A 24,059-nucleotide genomic window follows, 5' to 3' on the forward strand; every position below is an offset into this window, starting at 1 on the left:
GCTTGGTCAAATGGCTTGACTCATGGGGGTTAGTGGACATATGGCGGGTGCATCACCCAACCGACAGGGACTACTCGTTCTACTCGGGCCTCCACCATGTCCACACCAGAATTGACAGGGTGGTCTGCACCCCGGGCTTGGCCCGTGGGATGACACGTTCTGAATACCTAGCCCGAACAATCTCAGACCACAACCCACTATTATTAACACTGAGGACATTGCAGGACAGACCCCCCATACCGTCATGGCGGCTTGCCCCCGCGGCGCTCGACGATCAAGCGTATAGAGAGGCACTATGAGACTACCTATCAGAACACATTGAGATCAATAAAGGATCCACCTCCTACAGGGCAGTGGAGTGGGAGACACTTAAGGTGGGGACGAGGGTTTTTTGCCTGGGGCAGTCAGTAGGAGTAAGGAAAACACTAGAAAAGGAGCTCACTGCATTAGAGAAGATCATACACGAGTGCGAGCTAAGTCTGGGCCTTGCAGCACACGAGGAGGAAGAATATAACCGTGCCCGCAGAGAGCACTCCCAAGCCGAAGAAAAGCTCACATGCCATAGCATGCAGAAATACCTGGCATCCCTGCAATCGGAGGAGGGGAGGTTGGGCAGGCTTCTGGCATGGCTGGTGCGCCCGGGCGGGAGCAGCGAACCCATCACTAGCGTAACAGACAAAGAGGGAAATCGTAGACTTAGCCCAGGCCCCATCAATGATGCATTCAGAGATTATTACATGCACCTGTATGGTAAACCTAGCAACCTGGAGCCGGTGACCTTTGACAATTATCTGCGACAGACCCCACTCCGGGAACTGAGACCAGAGGACAGAGACAGCTTGGGTGGGCGGTGACTATAGAAGAGATCAAAGACGCAATAGCGCATCTGGCTCCTGAGAGGACCCCCGGAACAGACGGTCTCCCCATGGACTTCTACAAAAATTATAGATCCTTGTTAACCCCAAGCATGGCGGAAATGTACGCGGAGGCGTTATGGTGCGGAGAGTTACCAGACACGATGCGCGAAGCACTAGTAGTGCCACTCCCTAAGTCCACCAACAGTGAGGCCTCGGTGACAGATTTCCGCCCACTATCAATGCTGAACAGCGACTTTAATATCCTTAGCAGGATCTTGGCCGACCGCCTGCTCCCTCATATGCCCACGCTGATTCATGCTGATCAAAACGGCTTCATTCCGGGCCGCAGCACCTCCCTAAACCTTAGGCGTCTTTTCTCTATCATGCACATGCCCCGAGAATCGATTCCACCGACCGGGCTCCTGTTGGCGGTGGACTTCGAAAAGGCTTTCGATTCAATTTGGTGGGACTACATGAGGTCGTGATGATGAGGATGGGCCTAGGTGAGAACTGGGTGAGATGGGTTGACCTACTATATTCGTCCCCACTAGCAAGAGTGAAGACGGGTAGAATTATATCCAGAGCATACCCAGTGTTTCGTGGAACTAGACAGGGATGCCCCCTCTCCCCGCTTCTGTTTGCCCTAGCGATTGAGCCTCTCGCGAGCCGACTGCGGGAGGAGGGAGCAGGACGGGGGGTAATGTGCGGACCAACTGAACACATTGTCTCCCTGTATGCTGACGACATACTAATATACCTTGGGGACGGCAACAGCAGACTCCCCTGGGTCCTCAGTGTCTTAGAGAACTTTGGCGAGGTCTCCGGACTTCGCCTAAACCGCGGCAAAACATACGTGTGCCCTCTGTCTCCTGATGGCGTGCGTCCTGCTTCATGCCCGATAGACGTGAACTGGGCCCCCGAACCTTCAAGTATCTGGGTATCCAGATATTCCACGAGCTGGGAGATCTCAGGGAGGGTAATCTGGGCAGGGCACTGCGATCGCTGAGGTCCTCGGTGGTATTCTGGCGTTTTTTGAAACTCACAGTAATGGCTAGAGTGGCACTGTCCAAAATGATTATGCTTCCCCGACTCCTCTATTACTTCACAAACCTACCGCCCCTGATCCCCCCATCATGGTTCCGCGACCTGAACATGCTGCTAAGGGAACTAATATGGGATGATGGTCATAGGCGCACCGCACTTACAACCCTCTGCAGACCGACTCAAATGGGAGGACTGGGCGCCCCCGACTTTGAGGCTTATTACTTGGCATCCCAGCTACAATGGGTATCTGGTTGGTTGTCGGGCAGAGGACCACGGGATTTGTGCACACCTCAGGGGACAATAGATGCAACATGGATTGTGGCACGCATGATAGGTAGGAAGATAGCCCTACCTGGTAGCAACATAATGACGAGTGTTGCATTAGCATGCTGGGAGAGGTGCATGAAAAGAGTGGGAGTGGGCCCCCCCTATTCTCCGGCTCTGCCGATTTCGGCACTGGTTCTGGGAGCTGGGGGACTGTGCCCGGGAAGTCTCGGACTTGGCCCATGGACAAGAGCAGGGATCGAGACCGTGAGCGGCCTCTTTAACGGGGGGTACTGAGGGATTTCTCTGCCCTAACGGAAGCGGGTGTTCCCCGGGGCCAGTTCCTACTCTTCAGGAGGCTGGTTCACACCCTGAAAGATCACTGGTGCACGATAAACGCAGAGCCCGCAGTCCACGGGGTACTGCACCTTTTGCTGACATCGGGGATGAACCCCACCTGATAGCTAAAATTTACCGGGCCCAGGCCCACGCAGTATTGGACCCCTTGCAATTCCTGAGGGAGCGATGGGGAGGCACCATTGGGAGGGAATTGACTGAATCAGAATGGAGCAAAGTACTAGCATATCCCCGGGTGGTCTCACGTAACATGCGACTACGTTACATCCAATATAATTATCTACAGAGAACGTACCTCACACCGCACCGACTATTCCGAATATACGGAGGTACCCCCAGGACATGCCCAAGATGCCAGGGGGGCGAGGCAGATTTTGACCATATGGTGTGGGGGTGCCCAGTGCTCCAGACCGGCTGGAGGGAGGTGCTGGCTGCCCTATCCCGGCTACTAGGATTGGAGTTAAGGCCCACCCCGGACCTGTGCTTGCTGGGACTCAGGCCGACTGAGTTAAAGGGGAAAGTAAGAGGGCGTTTTCTAGACCTAACGCTGGCCCTCTATAAAAGGCTGATCTCAAAGGGCTGGAGGGCCCCGGTCTGCCCATCGCTTACCGATTGGAAAAGGGATGTTACGAAATGGTCCAGGGCCGAACTACAGGTACTGAAAGCCGAGGAAGCCAAGGGCGTCCGACTTGTTCCTTCCGCCCGACCTTGGAAGAACTGCTGACAACATGGGAAGCACTAACTAAGAGAACAACAAACATCGATGTAGGGGCGGCCGGGGAGCGGCATGCCTCAGGGGGTGGTCCTGAACAGGAGGTTGCCCGGTTGGTGCCCTGAGGTTCCTGTACTGACAATAGGACCACATGTAGAAACGATAAAAAAGCCACATGAACTGCCACCATTCACAATGCCTCAGGAGCAAGGGGGTGGAAGAGGCAGATAGAGCAGACTCCTGCCCCACTCACACACTGGTGCGCCCCGGACATGGCCCCCCATAAGGCTGTCATAGCGCGCCAGCTCCTAAAAGAACATTAACCATAAGTATCACCCACACAATGCTGTAAAGTTGACCCTTTGTTTAGTTTGACTACCCTTCCTATCCCCTCCTAGTTTCCCTTTCCTCCCTTCTTTTCCCTTTCCCTCCCATTATCTCCGATCTTCACTTCCTATGATCCCCTCTCCAAGTTGCAAATAGGAATGGGTTTTTTATCCACAAATTTGTTACGTATAAAAATGGCATAAAACCAATACATTAAGACCAATGATGAACTCGGCGCAGTGGGTCAAGGGGCATAAATAGTCCCTATAACCGCACAAACAACACTAGGGGCGCCGCAAGAACTAACAGTGTAACACGAGTAATGTATGCTACAACTGTGTCCAGCTTATGTGTTCATGTATAACTGATGCAAGTGATTACTCTGAACCGACACACAAATGTACAATAACAAAATGTTAATAAAAAATATTTTAAAAAATAATAATAATAATAATACAGGAATATCCATTTTAGAGGGAACTAATATTGATGTTAAAAATATCTATGTTGTAAATATTAATGTTAAAAATATCTATGCTTTTAACCCCTTCGCTGCCAGGCCTTTTCCCCCTCCTGTGCCGAGCTTTTTTTTGGCTATTTGGAGCAGTTCGCGCTTAGGCCCTCATAACTTTTTGTTCACATAAGCTACACACGCCAAATTTGCGTCCTTTTTTTCCAACATCCTAGGGATTCTAGAGGTACCCAGACTTTGTGGGTTCCCCAGAAGGAGGCCAAGAAATTTGCCAAAAAACAGTGAAAATTTTGTTTTTTTCAAAAAAATTGGAAAAATGGGCTGCAGAAGAAGGCTTGTGGTTTTTTCCCTGAAAAGGGCATCAACAAAGGGTTTGCGGTGATACAATCACCAGCTTCCCAGCTTTCAGGAACAGGCAGACTTGAATCAGACATCCCAATTTTTCAACACAATTTTGGCATTTTACTGGGACATACCCCATTTTTACGATTTTTTGTGCTTTCAGCCTCCTTCCAGTCAGTGACAGAAATGGGCATGAAACCAACGCTGGATCCCAGAAACCGCAACATTTCTGAAAAGTAGACAAAATTCTGAATTTAGCAAGGGGTAATTTGTGTAGATCCTACTAGGGTTTCCTACAGAAAATAACAACTGAAAAAGAAAAATATTGAAATTGAGGTGAAAAAAACATCACTTTTTCTCTACGTTTTACTCTGTAACTTTTACCTGCAATGTCAGATTTTTTAAAGCAATATACCGTTACGTCTGCTGGACTCTTCTGGTTGCGGGGACATATAGGGCTTGTAGGTTCATCAAGAACTCTAGGTACCCGGAGCCAATAAATGAACTGCACCCTGCAGTGGGTTTTCATTCTATGTCGGGTATACAGCAATTCATTTGCTGAAATATAAAGAGTAAAAAATGGCTATCAAGAAAACCTTTGTATTTCCAAAATGGGCACAAGATAAGGTGTTGAGAAGCAGTGGTTATTTGCACATCTCTGAATTCCGGGGTGCCCATACTAGCATGTGAATTACAGGGCATTTCTCAAAAATACATCTTTTTTACACACTGTCTTACATTTGGAAGGGAAAAATGTAGAGAAAGACAAGGGGCAATAACACTTGTTTTGCTATTCTATGTTCCCCCAAGTCTCCCGATAAAAATGATACCTCACTTGTGTGGGTAGGCCTAGCGCCCGCGACAGGATATGCCCCAAAACACAACGTGGACACATCACAGAAAACAGAGCTGTTTTTTGCAAAGTGACTACCTGTAGATTTTGGCCTGTAGCTCAGCCGCCACGTAGGGAAACCTACCAAACCTGTGCATTTCTGAAAACTAGAGAGCTAGGGGAATCCAAGGTGGGGTGACTTGTGTGGCTCGGACCAGGTTCTGTTACCCAGAATCCTTTGCAAACCTCAAAATTTGGCTAAAAAAACACATGTTCCTAACATTTCTGTGGCAGAAAGTTCTGGAATCTGAGAGGAGCCACAAATTTCCTTCCACCCAGCGTTCCCCCACGTCTCCCGATAAAAATGATACCTCACTTGTGTGGGTAGGCCTAGCGGCCGCTACAGGAAACGTCCCAAAGCGCAACGTGGACACATCCAAATTTGTGAAGAAAAACAGAGGTGTTTTTTGCAAAGTGACTACCTGTAGATTTTGGCCTGTAGCTCAGCCGCCACCTTTGGAAACCTACCAAACCTGTGCATTTCTGAAAACTAGAGACCTAGGGGAATCCAAGATGGGGTGACTTGTGTGGCTCAGACCAGGTTCTGTTACCCAGAATCCTTTGCAAACCTCAAAATTTGGCTAAAAAAACACATGTTCCTAACATTTCTGTGGCAGAAAGTTCTGGAATCCGAGAGGAGCCACAAATTTCCTTCCACCCAGCGTTCCCCCGCGTCTTCCGATAAAAATGATACCTCACTTGTGTGGGTAGGCCTAGCGGCCGCGACAGGAAACACCCCAAAGCGCAACGTGGACACATCCAAATTTGGGAAGGAAAACAGAGGTGTTTTTTGCAAAGTGACTACCTGTAGATTTTGGCCTGTAGCTCAGCCGCCACCTAGGGAAACCTACCAAACCTGTGCATTTCTGAAAACTAGAGACCTAGGGGAATCCAAGATGGCGTGACTTGTGTGGCTCGGACCAGGTTCTGTTACCCAGAATCCTTTGCAAACCTCAAAATTTGGCTAAAAAAACACATGTTCCTAACATTTCTGTGGCAGAAAGTTCTGGAATCTGAGAGGAGACACAAATTTCCTTCCACCCAGCGTTCCCCAACGTCTCCCGATAAAAATGATACCTCACTTGTGTGGGTAGGCCTAGCGGCCGTGACAGGAAACGCCCCAAAGCGCAACGTGGACACATCCAAATTTGTGAAGGAAAACAGAGGTGTTTTTTTGCAAAGTGACTACCTTTAGATTTTGGCCTGTAGCTCAGCCGCCACCTAGGGAAACCTACCAAACCTGTGCATTTCTGAAAACTAGAGACCTAGGGGAATCCAAGGTGGGGTGACTTGTGTGGCTCGGACCAGGTTCTGTTACCCAGAATCCTTTGCAAACCTCAAAATTTGGCTAAAAAAACACATGTTCCTAACATTTCTGTGGCAGAGAGTTCTGGAATCTGAGAGGAGCCACAAATTTCCTTCCACCCAGCGTTCCCCCGCGTCTTCCGATAAAAATGATACCTCACTTGTGTGGGTAGACCTAGCGGCCGCGACAGGAAACGCCCCAAAGCGCAACGTGGACACATCCAAATTTGTGAAGGAAAACAGAGGTGTTTCTTGCAAAGTGACTACCTGTAGATTTTGGCCTGTAGCTCAGCCGCCACGTAGGGAAACCTACCAAACCTGTGCATTTCTGAAAACTAGAGACCTAGGGGAATCCAAGGTGGGGTGACTTGTGTTGCTCGGACCAGGTTCTGTTACCCAGAATCCTTTGCAAACCTCAAAATTTGGCTAAAAAAACACATGTTCCTAACATTTCTGTGGCAGAAAGTTGTGGAATCTGAGAGGAGCCACAAATTTCCTTCCACCCAGCGTTCCCCCAGGTCTCCCGATAAAAATGATACCTCACTTGTGTGGGTAGGCCTAGCGGCCGCGTCAGGAAACGCCCCAAAGCGCAACGTGGACACATCCAAATTTGTGAAGGAAAACAGAGGTGTTTTTTGCAAAGTGCCTACCTGTAGATTTTGGCCTGTAGCTCAGCCGCCACCTAGGGAAACCTACCAAACCTGTGCATTTCTGAAAACTAGAGACCTAGGGGAATCCAAGGTGGGGTGACTTGTGTGGCTCGGACCAGGTTCTGTTACCCAGAATCCTTTGCAAACCTCAAAATTTGGCTAAAAAAACACATGTTCCTAACATTTCTGTGGCAGAGAGTTCTGGAATCTGAGAGGAGCCACAAATTTCCTTCCACCCAGCGTTCCCCCGCGTCTTCCGATAAAAATGATACCTCACTTGTGTGGGTAGACCTAGCGGCCGCGACAGGAAACGCCCCAAAGCGCAACGTGGACACATCCAAATTTGTGAAGGAAAACAGAGGTGTTTCTTGCAAAGTGACTACCTGTAGATTTTGGCCTGTAGCTCAGCCGCCACGTAGGGAAACCTACCAAACCTGTGCATTTCTGAAAACTAGAGACCTAGGGGAATCCAAGGTGGGGTGACTTGTGTTGCTCGGACCAGGTTCTGTTACCCAGAATCCTTTGCAAACCTCAAAATTTGGCTAAAAAAACACATGTTCCTAACATTTCTGTGGCAGAAAGTTGTGGAATCTGAGAGGAGCCACAAATTTCCTTCCACCCAGCGTTCCCCCACGTCTCCCGATAAAAATGATACCTCACTTGTGTGGGTAGGCCTAGCGGCCGCGTCAGGAAACGCCCCAAAGCGCAACGTGGACACATCCAAATTTGTGAAGGAAAACAGAGGTGTTTTTTGCAAAGTGCCTACCTGTAGATTTTGGCTTGTAGCTCAGCCACCACCTAGGGAAACCTACCCAACCTGTGCATTTCTGAAAACTAGAGACCTAGGGGAATCCAAGATGGGGTGACTTGGGTGGCTCGGACCAGGTTCTGTTACCCAGAATCCTTTGCAAACCTCAAAATTTGGCTAAAAAAACACATGTTCCTCACATTTCTGTGGCAGAAAGTTCTGGAATCTGAGAGGAGCCACGAATTTCCTTCCACCCAGCGTTCCCCCATGTCTCCCGATAAAAATGATACCTCACGTGTGTGCGTAGGCCTAGCGCCCGTGACAGGAAACGCCCCAAAGCGCAACGTGGACACATCCAAATTTGTGACGGAAAACAGAGGTGTTTTTTGCAAAGTGCCTACCTGTAGATATTGGCCTGTAGCTCAGCCGCCACCTAGAGAAACCTACCAAACCTGTGCATTTCTGAAAACTAGAGACCTAGGGGAATCCAAGATGGGGTGACTTGTGTGGCTCGGACCAGGTTCTGTTACCCAGAATCCTTTGCAAACCTTAAAATTTGGCTAAAAAAACACATGTTCCTAAAATTTCAGTGGCAGAAAGTTCTAGAATCTGAGAGGAGCCACAAATTTCCTTCCACCCAGCGTTCCCCCACGTCTCCCGATAAAAATGATACCTCACTTGTGTGGGTAGGCCTAGCGCCCGCGACAGGAAACGCCCCAAAGCGCAACGTGGACACATCCAAATTTGTGAAGGAAAACAGAGGTGTTTTTTGCAAAGTGACTACCTGTGAATTTTGGCCTGTAGCTCAGCCGCCACCTAGGGAAACCTACCAAACCTGTGCATTTCTGAAAACTAGAGACCTAGGGGAATCCAAGATGGGGTGACTTGTGTGGCTCGGACCAGGTTCTGTTACCCAGAATCCTTTGCAAACCTCAAAATTTGGCTAAAAAAACACATGTTCCTAACATTTCTGCGGCAGAAAGTTGTGGAATCTGAGAGGAGCCACAAATTTCCTTCCACCCAGCGTTCCCCCACGTCTCCCGATAAAAATGACACCTCACTTGTGTGGGTAGGCCTAGCGCCCGCGACAGGAAACGCCCCAAAGCGCAACGTGGACACATCCAAATATGTGACGGAAAACAGAGGTGTTTTTTGCAAAGTGCCTACCTGTAGATTTTGGCCTGTAGCTCAGCCGCCAAGTAGGGAAACCTACCAAACCTGTGCATTTCTGAAAACTAGAGACCTAGGGGAATTCAAAGTGGGGTGACTTGTGTGGCTCGGACCAGGTTCTGTTACCCAGAATCCTTTGCAAACCTCAAAATTTGGCTAAAAAAACACATGTTCCTAACATTTCTGTGCAAAAAGTTCTGGAATCTGAGAGGAGCCACAAATTTCCTTCCACCCAGCGTTCCCCCACGTCTCCCGATAAAAATGATACCTCACTTGTGTGGGTAGGCCTAGCGGCCGCGACAGGAAACGCCCCAAAGCGCAACGTGGACACAAACAAATTTGTGAAGGAAAACAGAGGTGTTTTTTGCAAAGTGACTACCTGTAAATTTTGGCCTGTAGCTCAGCCGCCACCTAGGGAAACCTACCAAACCTGTGCATTTCTGAAAACTAGAGACCTAGGGGAATCCAAGATGGGGTGACTTGTGTGGCTCGGACCAGGTTCTGTTACCCATAATCCTTTGCAAACCTCAAAATTTGGCTAAAAAAACACATGTTCCTAACATTTCTGCGGCAGAAAGTTCTGGAATCTGAGAGGAGCCACAAATTTCCTTCCACCCAGCGTTCCCCCACGTCTCCCGATAAAAATGATACCTCACTTGTGTGGGTAGGCCTAGCGCCCGCGACAGGAAACGCCCCAAAGCGCAACGTGGACACATCCAAATTTGTGAAGGAAAACAGAGGTGTTTTTTGCAAAGTGCCTACCTGTAGATTTTGGCCTGTAGCTCAGCCGCCACGTAGGGAAACCTACCAAACCTGTGCATTTATGAAAACTAGAGACCTAGGGGAATTCAAGGTGGGGTGACTTGTGTGGCTCGGACCAGGTTCTGTTACCCAGAATCCTTTGCAAACCTCAAAGTTTGGCAAAAAAAACACATGTTCCTAACATTTCTGTGCAAAAAGTTCTGGAATCTGAGAGGAGCCACATATTGCCTTCCACCCAGCGTTCCCCCATGTCTCCCGATAAAAATGATACCTCACTTGTGTGGGTAGGCCTAGCGGCCGCGACAGGAAACGCCCCAAAGCGCAACGTGGACACATCCAAATTTGTGAAGGAAAACAGAGGTGTTTTTTGCAAAGTGCCTACCTGTAGATTTTGGCCTGTAGCTCAGCCGCCACCTAGGGAAACCTACCAAACCTGTGCATTTCTGAAAACTAGAGACCTAGGGGAATCCAAGGTGGGGTGACTTGTGTGGCTCGGACCAGGTTCTGCTACCCAGAATCCTTTGCAAACCTCAAAATTTGGCTAAAAAAACACATGTTCCTAACATTTCTGTGGCAGAAAGTTCTGGAATCTGAGAGGAGCCACAAATTTCCTTCCACCCAGCGTTCCCCCACGTCTCCCAATAAAAATGATACCTCACTTGTGTGGGTAGGCCTAGCGGCCGCGACAGGAGACGCCCCAAAGCGCAACGTGGACACATCCAAATTTGTGAAGGAAAACAGAGGTTTTTTTTGCAAAGTGACTACCTGTAGATTTTGGCCTGTAGCTCAGCCGCCACCTAGGGAAACCTACCAAACCTGTGCATTTCTGAAAACTAGAGACCTAGGGGAATGCAAGGTGGGGTGACTTGTGTGGCTCGGACCAGGTTCTGTTACCCAGAATCCTTTGCAAACCTCAAAATTTGGCTAAACAAACACATGTTCCTAACATTTCTGTGGCAGAAAGTTCTGGAATCTGAGAGGAGCCACAAATTTCCTTCCACCCAGCGTTCCCCCACGTCTCACGATAAAAATGATACCTCACTTGTGTGGGTAGGCCTAGCGGCCGCGACAGGAAGCGCCCCAAAGCGCAACGTGGACACATCCAAATTTGTGAAGGAAATCAGAGGTGTTTTTTGCAAAGTGACTACCTGTAGATTTTGGCCTGTAGCTCAGCCGCCACCTAGGGAAACCTACCAAACCTGTGCATTTCTGAAAACTAGAGACCTAGGGGAATCCAAGGTGGGGTGACTTGTGTGGTTCGGACCAGGTTCTGTTACCCAGAATCCTTTGCAAACCTCAAAATTTGGCTAAAAAAACACATGTTCCTAACATTTCTGTGGCAGAAAGTTCTGGAATCTGAGAGGAGCCACAAATTTCCTTCCACCCAGCGTTCCCCCACGTCTCCCGATAAAAATGATACCTCACTTGTGTGGGTAGGCCTAGCGGCCGCGACAGGAGACGCCCCAAAGCGCAACGTGGACACATCCAAATTTGTGAAGGAAAACAGAGGTGTTTTTTGCAAAGTGACTACCTGTAGATTTTGGCCTGTAGCTCAGCCGCCACCTAGGGAAACCTACCAAACTTGTGCATTTCTGAAAACTAGAGACCTAGGGGAATCCAAGATGGCGTGACTTGTGTGGCTCGGACCAGGTTCTGTTACCCAGAATCCTTTGCAAACCTCAAAATTTGGCTAAAAAAACACATGTTCCTAACATTTCTGTGGCAGAAAGTTCTGGAATCTGAGAGGAGCCACAAATTTCCTTCCACCCAGCGTTCCCCCACGTCTACCGATAAAAATGATACCTCACTTGTGTGGGTAGGCCTAGCGGCCGTGACAGGAAACGCCCCAAAGCGCAACGTGGACACATCCAAATTTGTGAAGGAAAACAGAGGTGTTTTTTGCAAAGTGACTACCTGTAGATTTTGGCCTGTAGCTCAGCCACCACCTAGGGAAACCTACCAAACCTGTGCATTTCTGAAAACTAGAGACCTAGGGGAATCCAAGGTGGGGTGACTTGTGTGGCTCGGACCAGGTTCTGTTACCCAGAATCCTTTGCAAACCTCAAAATTTGGCTACAAAAACACATGTTCCTAACATTTCTGTGGCAGAAAGTTCTGGAATCTGAGAGGAGCCACAAATTTCCTTCCATCCAGCGTTCCCCCGCGTCTTCCGATAAAAATGATACCTCACTTGTGTGGGTAGACCTAGCGGCCGCGACAGGAAACGCCCCAAAGCGCAACGTGGACACATCCAAATTTGTGAAGGAAAACAGAGGTGTTTTTTGCAAAGTGACTACCTGTAGATTTTGGCCTGTAGCTCAGCCGCCACCTAGGGAAACCTACCAAACCTGTGCATTTCTGAAAACTAGAGACCTAGGGGAATCCAAGGTGGGGTGACTTGTGTTGCTCGGACGAGGTTCTGTTACCCAGAATCCTTTGCAAACCTCAAAATTTGGCTAAAAAAAAACATGTTCCTAACATTTCTGTGGCAGAAAGTTCTGGAATCTGAGAGGAGCCACAAATTTCCTTCCACCCAGCGTTCCCCCACGTCTCTCGATAAAAATGATACCTCACTTGTGTGGGTAGGCCTAGCAGCCGCGTCAGGAAACGCCCCAAAGCGCAACGTGGACACATCCAAATTTGTGAAGGAAAACAGAGGTGTTTTTTGCAAAGTGCCTACCTGTAGATTTTGGCTTGTAGCTCAGCCGCCACCTAGGGAAACCTACCCAACCTGTGCATTTCTGAAATCTAGAGACCTAGGGGAATCCAAGATGGGGTGACTTGGGTGGCTCGGACCAGGTTCTGTTACCCAGAATCCTTTGCAAACCTCAAAATTTGGCTAAAAAAACACATGTTCCTCACATCTCTGTGGCAGAAAGTTCTGGAATCTGAGAGGAGCCACGAATTTCCTTCCACCCAGCGTTCCCCCACGTCTCCCGATAAAAATGATACCTCACTTGTGTGCGTAGGCCTAGCGCCCGTGACAGGAAATGCCCCAAAGCGCAACGTGGACACATCCAAATATGTGACGGAAAACAGAGGTGTTTTTTGCAAAGTGCCTACCTGTAGATTTTGGCCTGTAGCTCAGCCGCCACGTAGGGAAACCTACCAAACCTGTGCATTTCTGAAAACTAGAGACCTAGGGGAATTCAAGGTGGGGTGACTTGTGTGGCTCGGACCAGGTTCTGTTACCCAGAATCCTTTGCAAACCTCAAAATTTGGCTAAAAAAACACATGTTCCTAACATTTCTGTGCAAAAAGTTCTGGAATCTAAGAGGAGCCACAAATTTCCTTCCACCCAGCGTTCCCCCACGTCTCCTGATAAAAATGATACCTCACTTGTGTGGGTAGGCCTAGCAGCCGCGACAGGAAACGCCCCAAAGCGCAACGTGGACACAAACAAATTGTGAAGGAAAACAGAGGTGTTTTTTGCAAAGTGACTACCTGTAAATTTTGGCCTGTAGCTCAGCCGCCACGTAGGGAAACCTACCAAACCTGTGCATTTCTGAAAACTAGAGACCTAGGGAAATCCAAGATGGGGTGACTTGTGTGGTTCGGACCAGGTTCTGTTACCCAGAATCCTTTGCAAACCTCAAAATTTGGCTAAAAAAACACATGTTCCTAACATTTCTGCGGCAGAAAGTTCTGGAATCTGAGAGGAGCCACAAATTTCCTTCCACCCAGCGTTCCCCCACGTCTCCCGATAAAAATGATACCTCACTTGTGTGGGTAGGCCTAGCGGCCGCGACAGGAAACGCCCCAAAGCGCAACGTGGACACATCCAAATTTGTGACGGAAAACAGAGATGTTTTTTGCAAAGTGCCTACCTGTAGATTTTGGCCTGTAGCTCAGCCGCCACGTAGGGAAACCTACCAAACCTGTGCATTTCTGAAAACTAGAGACCTAGGGGAATTCAAGGTGGGGTGACTTGTGTGGCTCGGACCAGGTTCTGTTACCCAGAATCCTTTGCAAACCTCAAAATTTGCCTAAAAAAACACATGTTCCTAACATTTCTGTGCAAAAAGTTCTGGAATCTGAGAGGAGCCACAAATTTCCTTCCACCCAGCGTTCCCCCACGTCTCCCGATAAAAATGATGCCTCACTTGTGTGGGTAGGCCTAGCGGCCGCGACAGGAAACGCCCCAAAGAGCAACGTGGACACAAACAAATTTGTGAAGGAAAACAGAAGTGTTTTTTGCAAAGTGACTACCTGTAGATTTTGGCCTCTAACTCAGCCGCCACCTTGGGAAACCTACCAAACCTGTGCATTTCTGAAAACTAGAGACCTAGGGGAATCCAAGATGGGGTGACTTGTGTGGCTCAGACCAGGTTCTGTTACCCAGAATCCTTTCCAAACCTCAAAATTTGGCTAAAAAAACACATGTTCCTAATATTTCTGTGGCAGAAAGTTCTGGAATCTGAGAGGAGCCACAAATTTCCTTCCACCCAGCGTTCCCCCACGTCTCCCGATAAAAATGATACCACACTTGTGTGGGTAGGCCTAGCGGCCGCGACAGGAAACGCCCCAAACCGCAACGTGGACACATCCAAATTTGTGAAGGAAAACAGAGGTGTTTTTTGCAAAGTGCCTACCTGTAGATTTTGGCCTGTAGCTCAGCCGCCACCTAGGGAAACCTACCAAACCTGTGCATTTCTGAAAACTAGAGACCTAGGGGAATCCAAGGTGGGGTGACTTGTGTGGCTCGGACCAGGTTCTGTTACCCAGAATCGTTTGCAAACCTCAAAATTTGGCTAAAAAAACACATGTTCCTAAAATTTCTGTGGCAGAAAGTTCTGGAATCTGAGAGGAGCCACAAATTTCCTTCCACCCAGCGTTCCCCCATGTCTCCCGATAAAAATGATACCTCACTTGTGTGGGTAGGCCTAGCGGCCGCGACAGGTAGCGCCCCAAAGCGCAACGTGGACACATCCAAATTTGTGAAGGAAAACAGAGGTGTTTTTTGCAAAGTGACTACCTGTAGATTTTGGCCTGTAGCTCAGCCGCCACCTAGGGAAACCTACCAAACCTGTGCATTTCTGAAAACTAGAGACCTAGGGGAATCCAAGGTGGGGTGACTTGTGTGGCTCGGACCAGGTTCTGTTACCCAGAATCCTTTGCAAACCTCAAAATTTGGCTAAAAAAACACGTGTTCCTAACATTTCTGTGGCAGAAAGTTCTGGAATCTGAGAGGAGCCACAAATTTCCTTTCACCCAGCGTTCCCCCACGTCTCACGATAAAAATGATACCTCACTTCTGTGGGTAGGCCTAGCGGCCGCGACAGGAAACGCCCCAAAGCGCAACGTGGACACATCCAAATTTGTGAAGGAAAACAGAGGTGTTTATTGCAAAGTGACTACCTGTAGATTTTGGCCTTAAGCTCAGCCGCCACCTAGGGAAACCTACCAAACCTGTGCATTTCTGAAAACTAGAGACCTAGGGGAATCCAAGGTGGGGTGACTTGTGTGGCTCGGACCAGGTTCTGTTACCCAGAATCCTTTGCAAACCTCAAAATTTGGCTAAAAAAACACATGTTCCTAACATTTCTGTGGCAGAAAGTTCTGGAATCTGAGAGGAGCCACAAATTTCCTTCCACCCAGCGTTCCCCCACGTCTCCCGATAAAAATGATACCTCACTTGTGTGGGTAGGCCTAGCGGCCGCGACAGGAAGCACCCCAAAGCGCAACGTGGACACATCCAAATTTGTGAAGGAAAACAGAGGTGTTTTTTGCAAAGTGACTACCTGTAGATTTTGGCCTGTAGCTCAGCCGCCACCTAGGGAAACCTACCAAACCTGTGCATTTCTGAAAACTAGAGACCTAGGGAAATCCAAGATGGCGTGACTTGTGTGGCTCGGACCAGGTTCTGTTACCCAGAATCCTTTGCAAACCTCAAAATTTGGCTAAAAAAACACATGTTCCTAACATTTCTGTGGCAGAAAGTTCTGGAATCTGAGAGGAGCCACAAATTTCCTTCCACCCAGCGTTCCCCCACGTCTCACGATAAAAATGATACCTCACTTGTGTGGGTAGGCCTAGCAGCCGCGACAGGAAACGCCCCAAAGCGCAACGTGGACACATCCAAATTTGTGAAGGAAAACAGAGGTGTTTTTTGCAAAGTGACTACCTGTAGATTTTGCCTTGTAGCTCAGCCGCCACCTAGGGAAACCTACCAAACCTGTGCATTTCTGAAAACTAGAGACCTAGGGGAATCCAAGGTGGGGTGACTTGTGTGGCTCGGACCAGGTTCTGTTACCCAGAATCCTTTGCAAACCTCAAAATTTGGCTAAAAAACACATGTTCCTAACATTTCTGTGGCAGAAAGTTCTGGAATCTGAGAGGAGCCACAAATTTCCTTCCACCCAGCGTTCCCCCACGTCTCCCGATAAAAATGATACCTCACTTGTGTGGGTAGGCCTAGCGGCCGCATCAGGATACACCCCAAAGCGCAACGTGGACACATCCAAATTTGTGAAGGAAAACAGAGGTGTTTTTTGCAAAGTGACTACCTGTAGATTTTGGCCTGTAGCTCAGCCGCCACCTAGGGAAACCTACCAAACCTGTGCATTTCTGAAAACTAGAGACCTAGGGGAATCCAAGATGGCGTGACTTGTGTGGCTCGGACCAGGTTCTCTTACCCAGAATCCTTTGCAAACCTCAAAATTTGGCTAAAAAAACACATGTTCCTAACATTTCTGTGGCAGAAAGTTCTGGAATCTGAGAGGAGCCACAAATTTCCTTCCACCCAGCGTTCCCCCACGTCTCCCGATAAAAATGATACCTCACTTGTGTGGGTAGGCCTAGCGCCCGCGACAGGAAACGCCCCAAAGCGCAACGTGGACACATCAAAATTTGTGAAGGAAAACAGAGGTGTTTTTTGCAAAGTGCCTACCTGTAGATTTTGGCTTGCAGCTCAGCCTCCACCTAGCGAAACATACCCAACCTGTGCATTTCTGAAAACTAGAGACCTAGGGGAATCCAAGATGGGGTGACTTGTGTGGCTCGGACCAGGTTCTGTTACCCAGAATCCTTTGCAAACCTCAAAATTTGGCTAAAAAAACACATGTTCCTCACATTTCTGTTGCAGAAAGTTCTGGAATCTGAGAGGAGCCACGAATTTCCTTCCACCCAGCGTTGCCACACATCTCCCGATAAAAATGATACCTCACTTGTGTGCGTAGGCCTAGCGCCCGTGACAGGAAATGCCCCAAAGCGCAACGTGGACACAGCCAAATTTTTTAAGGAAAACAGAGGTGTTTTTTGCAAAGTGCCTACCTGTAGATTTTGGCCTGTAGCTCAGCCGCCACCTAGGGAAACCTACCAAACCTGTGCATTTCTGAAAACTAGAGACCTAGGGGAATCCAAGATGGGGTGACTTGTGTGGCTCGGACCAGGTTCTGTTACCCAGAATCCTTTGCAAATCTCAAAATTTGGCTAAAAAAACACATGTTCCTCACATTTCTGTGGCAGAAAGTTCTGGAATCTGAGAGGAGCCACGAATTTCCTTCAACCCAGCGTTCCCCCACGTCTCCCGATAAAAATGATACCTCACTTGTGTGGGTAGGCCTAGCGGCCACGACAGGAAACGCCCCAAAGCGCAACGTGGACACATCCAAATTTGTGAAGGAAAACAGAAGTGTTTTTTGCAAAGCGCCTACCTGTAGATTTTGGCTTGTAGCACAGCCGCCACCTAGGGAAACCTACCAAACCTGTGCATTTCTGAAAACTAGAGACCAAGGGGAATCCAAGATGGGGTGACTTGTGTGGCTCGGACCAGGTTCTGTTACCCAGAATCCTTTGCAAACCTCAAAATTTGGCTAAAAAAACACATGTTCCTCACATTTCTGTGGCAGAAAGTTCTGGAATCTGAGAGGAGCCACGAATTTCCTCCCACCCAGCGTTCCCCCACGTCTCCCGATAAAAATGATACCTCACTTGTGTGGGTAGGCCTAGCGCCTGCGACAGGAAACGCCCCAAAGCGCAACGTGGACACATCCAAATTTGTGAAGGAAAACAGAGGTGTTTTTTGCAAAGTGCCTACCTGTAGATTTTGGCTTGTAGCTCAGCCGCCACCTAGGGAAACCTACCAAACCTGTGCATTTCTGAAAACTAGAGACCAAGGGGAATCCAAGATGGGGTGACTTGTGTGGCTCGGACCAGGTTCTGTTACCCAGAATCCTTTGCAAACCTCAAAATTTGGCTAAAAAAACACATGTTCCTAACATTTCTGTGGCAGAAAGTTCTGGAATCTGAGAGGAGCCACAAATTTCCTTCCACCCAGCGTTCCCCCACGTCTCCCGATAAAAATGATACCTCACTTGTGTGGGTAGGCCTAGCGCCCGCGACAGCAGACACCCCAAAACGCAACGTGGAGACATCACATTTTTTCATTGAAAACAGTGCCTACCTGTAGATTTTGGCCTCTAGCTCAGCCGGCACCCAGGGAAACCTACCAAACCTGTGCATTTTTTTAAACCTAGAGACCTAGGGGAATCCAAGATGGGGTGACTTGTGGGGCTCTGACCAGGTTCTGTTACCCAGAATCCTTTGCAAACCTCAAATTCTGTCTAAAAAAACAAATTTTCCACACATTTCGGTGACAGAAAGTTCTGGAATCTGAGTGGAGCCACAAATTTCCTTCCACCCAGCGTTCCCCCAAGTCTCCCGATAAATATGATACCTCACTTGTGTGGGTGGGCCAGGTGCCTGCAACAGAATAAGGCCCAAAACTTGTAGAGATAGAGGGGATAGCACAGCAAGTTTATAAGGACATATTCTTTTATACATCTTTAGACTGACTCTGCTTTGGGGACCCACATAAGTGAGGTGTAATTTTACTTGGGAGACTGAGGGGAACACTGGGGAGTAGGAATTTTGTGCTGGAGTGGTGATCTTACGAAGAAAAGTAAGGAAAATATGCTTTTTTAAGCACATTTTGAGGTTTACAGAGGAGTCTGGGTAAGAAAATGTTGGGGGATCCACGGAAGCCGCACCTCCCTGGACTCCTTGGGGTGTCTAGTTTAAAAAAATGTCTGGGTTTGGTAGGTTTCCCTAGATGAAGGCCGCACACAGGACCAAAAACATAGGTGCCCTCTCCCCCCCAAACACAGGTAGTTTTGTAATATATCGTTTTGATGTGCCCACGTACGTCCGTGATGTGCCAAACACTAAAATTTTGAAAAGAAACACACTTAGGTTATGTGAAAAAGACCCCTCCCCCACCAACCAAGTTGGTGGCATGCTTCATCATTGGGGTCCCACCTGAGGCACCTAACATGTCACAGGTGTGCTGCGACGCCTGATTACAGCGGAGCAGGTTTTGTCATTTTTACCACACATACTGGTTGGATTTGGCACGAGGGTGAGTGATGGTTCAGTGGATCAAATTTTACTAACAGAAGAGCTTTCACAAAAATGAAATGCACGGTTAGTAACTGAAAGGCAAAAAACTGAACCAATGACTCACAGCTCGTGAGCTGTAAAGCCGCGACAAGGCACCAACCGCTTTACAGTCCATTCACACAACTTTCATACATGACACACACAAGGCCATTCACACCGCCAGCCACGGGCCCAGCACATTACAACACTCACATCGAAAGACAGCGCCACTCAAGGGCCCATCACTTACATACGCCCACATGCCTGATACAACAATCATACCAGCTGATGGGAGTGTGTGAACTGGTGTTTGGCTGGCAGTGTGTTGCAGTAGCCAACAGCAAGTCAATATGTACACTCTCAGCCAAGCCCCACTCCACACACAATGGCATCCTTTTTATTTATTTTTTAACAGAGGCACCCCTAACTAAGTAGAAAGAATTAAAAAACTACAAACTCAAAAGCTCTAACTAAGAACATGACAGAAATGCTAACCATGAAACTAAACACATGAAAATACAAAACAGACATGAGTTTACACTCATGGTTGTTCCCAGAAACTCTTCTGGGTGTGGTAATTCTTAAAACAAGCCCCGACACACAGCCCAGGCTTTGAAGGACAATCTGGGCAGTACATTCGAGTCTCCCTCCGGATACCTCTTCGAAAACACACTCTACATTTCTTAGCTGGAAAGTCTTTTTTGGGTGTGGGAGGAATGTGCTCAGCAAAGTGGCGATCTTTCAATCTAGCCACATCCTCCACCACTGCTTCTCTAGGAACTCTGGCCTGTTCCACCACAATAAGGCTCTCTATCACTGACTCCTGAAATTTCACAAATGTCCTCTTTGACTCTGGAGACCTATCCCTAAACACAACAAAAGCATTGAAGGTTGCTAAGTGGAAGAGGTGAAGTGCTAACTTCTTATACCAAACGTAAGACTTACGAATAGCAGTATAAGGTTCCAACCTCTGGTCAACTCTATCTACACCTCCCATGTGCTTATTATAATCTAAAATGCACACAGGTTTGCGCACTTCAGCAACCTGGCCCCAAACAGTCACAGGGGAAGTACTCTCATCATGGATGGTACTTAGCATGTAGACATCCCTCTTGTCTGAAAATTTCAAAGCTAGCAGCTCCTCGTTCCGCAAGGCACAGCACTGTCCTCTCTCAAGTTTTTTACAGACAAGCTCCCTTGGATAGCCTTTCCGGTTAGAACGGATTGTGCCACAAGCAACTGTGTCCACTCTAAACAATTCCTTGAACAATTGCACACCAGTGTAGAAGTTATCTACATACAAATGGTGACCTTTGTTGAACAGTCGTCTACCAAGATCCCACACAATTTTCTCAGTAACTCCAAAAGTGGGAGGACAACCAGGGGGGTCAATATTGGAATCCCTACCAGTGTACACACGGAAACTATACACATATCCTGTCCTACTTTCAGACAGCATATACAATTTAATTCCATATCGTGCCCTTTTGCTAGGAATTTACTGCCTAAAAACCAAATGACCCTTGAAGAGGACCAAAGACTCGTCCACACTTAACTCTTTGCCTGGAACATAGACCTCTGAAAACCGATCTACAAAATGATCAAGTACAGGCCTAATCTTAAAAAGACGGTCAGAATCTGGGTGATCTCGTGGCAAGGCTAATGCATTGTCAACAAAATGCAGCATCCTAAGAAGAAGCAAATACCGATTACGACTCATGGTCGCTGGAAATATAGCTGTTGCCATCAAGGGACTAGTAGACCAATACGAAGCCAGTGACGGCTTCCTTATCAACCCCATCAAAAAAGTCAAACCCAAAAACTTTTTTAACTCCTCCAAATTTGTGGGAATCCACTGGGCAGCTCTAGAGTGTGGCCTAAGTCTAGCAGCGTTGTCCCTCAAATACTGCTCCGCATACAAATTAGTCTTCTCAACAATCTCTTCCAAAAACATATCATCCATGAATAACTCAAAGAAATTGATAGGCATAAAGTTCTCTGTATTGGCGTTACACCCCGGGAGACCAGTAAAGGCAGGCAACTCTGGCTGCTCCATGTTTGGGGCAACCCAGACATCAGGTCTTATAACTGGAAACCTTTCAGCCCCAGGTTGCTGCACTATTGGCACATCAATGTCCTCCTCTAAAACAGGCCCTTCATCTGCACTGAGTGTGGCTTCATCATCAGAAGATTCCCCTCCAACAGAAACATCACTGCCAGAATCTCTGACTTCCTCCTCTGCCTCAGATGCAGAGTCCGTCTCATAGTCATGATCAGACTGTGACTCAAAAAGCATACCAACCACCTGCTGAGCGGTCATCCTGCGGCTAGCCATAATCTCTCCTGCTAAAATTAACTGGACAAATTCACCACCAACAACCAGCACTGTGTAAGACAAGTAACAAAGTGTAGCTTTGTTAGTAAGAGTTATAAACTCACAAACTATAGCGCTCACTTGCCTGAAAAAGCTTGATTCACCAGCAACTACACAGCAATCACCAATGATATCCCACTAAAAATAAAGAAAGAAAGGCAAATTAGAAATAAGACAAAACAAATATCATTGTGCACAAACCTAAGGACAATTTCACACACAATCCTGCATTTAGTACACCCCCTACAAACATGTCATTCATGCATTGCAACAATACTCCTTTGGAGTAAATTGTTTTTACTTACCTAAAACATGCAACTGTGCAAACTGCAGGTCAACCACCGCCAAAACCGCAAGGAGCCACAGCAAATAAAGCAAAAGCTTTGAACTAGAACAAAAAGGAGGAAAACATTTTTTATCACAAATGCAAAGACTTCTTCAGTTGACAAACACCCCACCATCAAACATTTAGAAATTGGTGCCTAAGTGGATTCTGCCATAGGGGCAGATGGGCCTACTAAAAGAATAGGCCTGTCTGCCCCAAGGAAGCCAGAAAATACCTTTAGTAGTGTGTCCCCATGGAGAGCGACCCTTGCCAAAGGGGACAGCCCTCAAACAAACAAAAAAACAAAAAAACACACACAACACTATCCCTGGTGCCTAAGTGGCTTCTGCCCCCCTTGGGGGCAGGTGGGCCTAAGAAAATAGGCCCATCTGCCCCCAGGGGGTGTAGAAATGGCCAACAGGTCAATGCCCCCCTTGGGGGGGGCGCCCCGTGCCCAAGGGGACGCCCCCCCACAAAAATAAACAAATTTTTAAAAATCCCTGGCGTTCTAGTGGTTTCTGCCCCCCTTGGGGGCAGACCAGCCTAAAAATAATAGGCTGATCTGTCTCCAAGGGGTGCAGAAATGGCCTGGGTACATGTGCCCCCAAAGTGGGGGGCGACCCTTGCCCAAGGCCCCCCCCCCATCCACTAACACACACACACACACAATCCCTGGTGTCTAAGTGGCTTCTGCCCCCCTTGGGGGCAGGTGGGCCTACAAAAATAGGCCCATCTGCCCCCAGGGGGGGCAGAAATGGCCAACAGGTCATTGCCCCCCTTGGGGGGGGCACCCCGTGACCAAGGGGACGCCCCCCACAAAAATAAACAAATAAAAAAAAAACCCTGGCGTTCTAGTGGTTTCTGCCCACCTTGGGGGCAGACCAGCCTAAAAATAATAGGCTGATCTGTCTCCAAGGGGTGCAGAAATGGCCTGGGTACATGTGCCCCCAAAGTGGGGGGCGACCCTTGCCCAAGGCCCCCCCCATCCACTAACACACACACACACACACACACTATCCCTGGTGTCTAAGTGGCTTCTGCCCCCCTTGGGGGCAGGTGGGCCTTACTTAATAGGCCCATCTGCCCCCAGGGGGTGTAGAAATGGCCAACAGGTCAATGCCCCCCTTGGGGGGGCGCCCCGTGCCCAAGGGGACGCCCCCCCACAAAAATAAACAAATAAAAAAAAATCCCTGGCGTTCTAGTGGTTTCTGCCCCCCTTGGGGGCAGACCAGCCTAAAAATAATAGGCTGATCTGTCTCCAAGGGGTGCAGAAATGGCCTGGGTACATGTGCCCCCAAAGTGGGGGGCGACCCTTGCCCAAGGCCCCCCCCATCCACTAACACACACACACACACACTATCCCTGGTGTCTAAGTGGCTTCTGCCCCCCTTGGGGGCAGGTGGGCCTAACATAATAGGCCCATCTGCCCCCAGGGGGTGTAGAAATGGCCAGCAGGTCAATGCCCCCCTTGGGGGGGCGCCCCGTGACCAAGGGGACACCCCCCCACAAAAAAAAACAAATAAAAAAAAAAAACCTGGCGTTCTAGTGGTTTCTGCCCACCTTGGGGGCAGACCAGCCTAAAAATAATAGGCTGATCTGTCTCCAAGGGGTGCAGAAATGGCCTGGGTACATGTGCCCCCAATGTGGGGGGCGACCCTTGCCCAAGGCCCCCCCCCATCCACTAACACACACACACACTATCCCTGGTGTCTAAGTGGCTTCTGCCCCCCTTGGGGGCAGGTGGGCCTAACATAATAGGCCCATCTGCCCCCAGGGGGTGTAGAAATGGCCAAAAGGTCAATGCCCCCCTTGGGGGGGCGCCCCGTGACCAAGGGGACGCCCCCCCACAAAAAAAAACAAATAAAAAAAAAACCCTGGCGTTCCAGTGGTTTCTGCCCACCTTGGGGGCAGACCAGCCTAAAAATAATAGGCTGATCTGCCCTCAAGGGGGACAGAAATGGCCCTAAAAGACATGCCCCCCAAAGGGGAGCGACCCTTGCCCAAGGGGGCGCCCCCCCCATCCACTACACACACAATCCCTGGTGCCTAAGTGGCTTCTGCCCACATTGGGGGCAGATGG

The sequence above is a fragment of the Pleurodeles waltl genome, chromosome 1_1 (genome assembly GCF_031143425.1).
Source record: "Pleurodeles waltl isolate 20211129_DDA chromosome 1_1, aPleWal1.hap1.20221129, whole genome shotgun sequence".
Lineage (NCBI taxonomy): Eukaryota > Metazoa > Chordata > Amphibia > Caudata > Salamandridae > Pleurodeles > Pleurodeles waltl.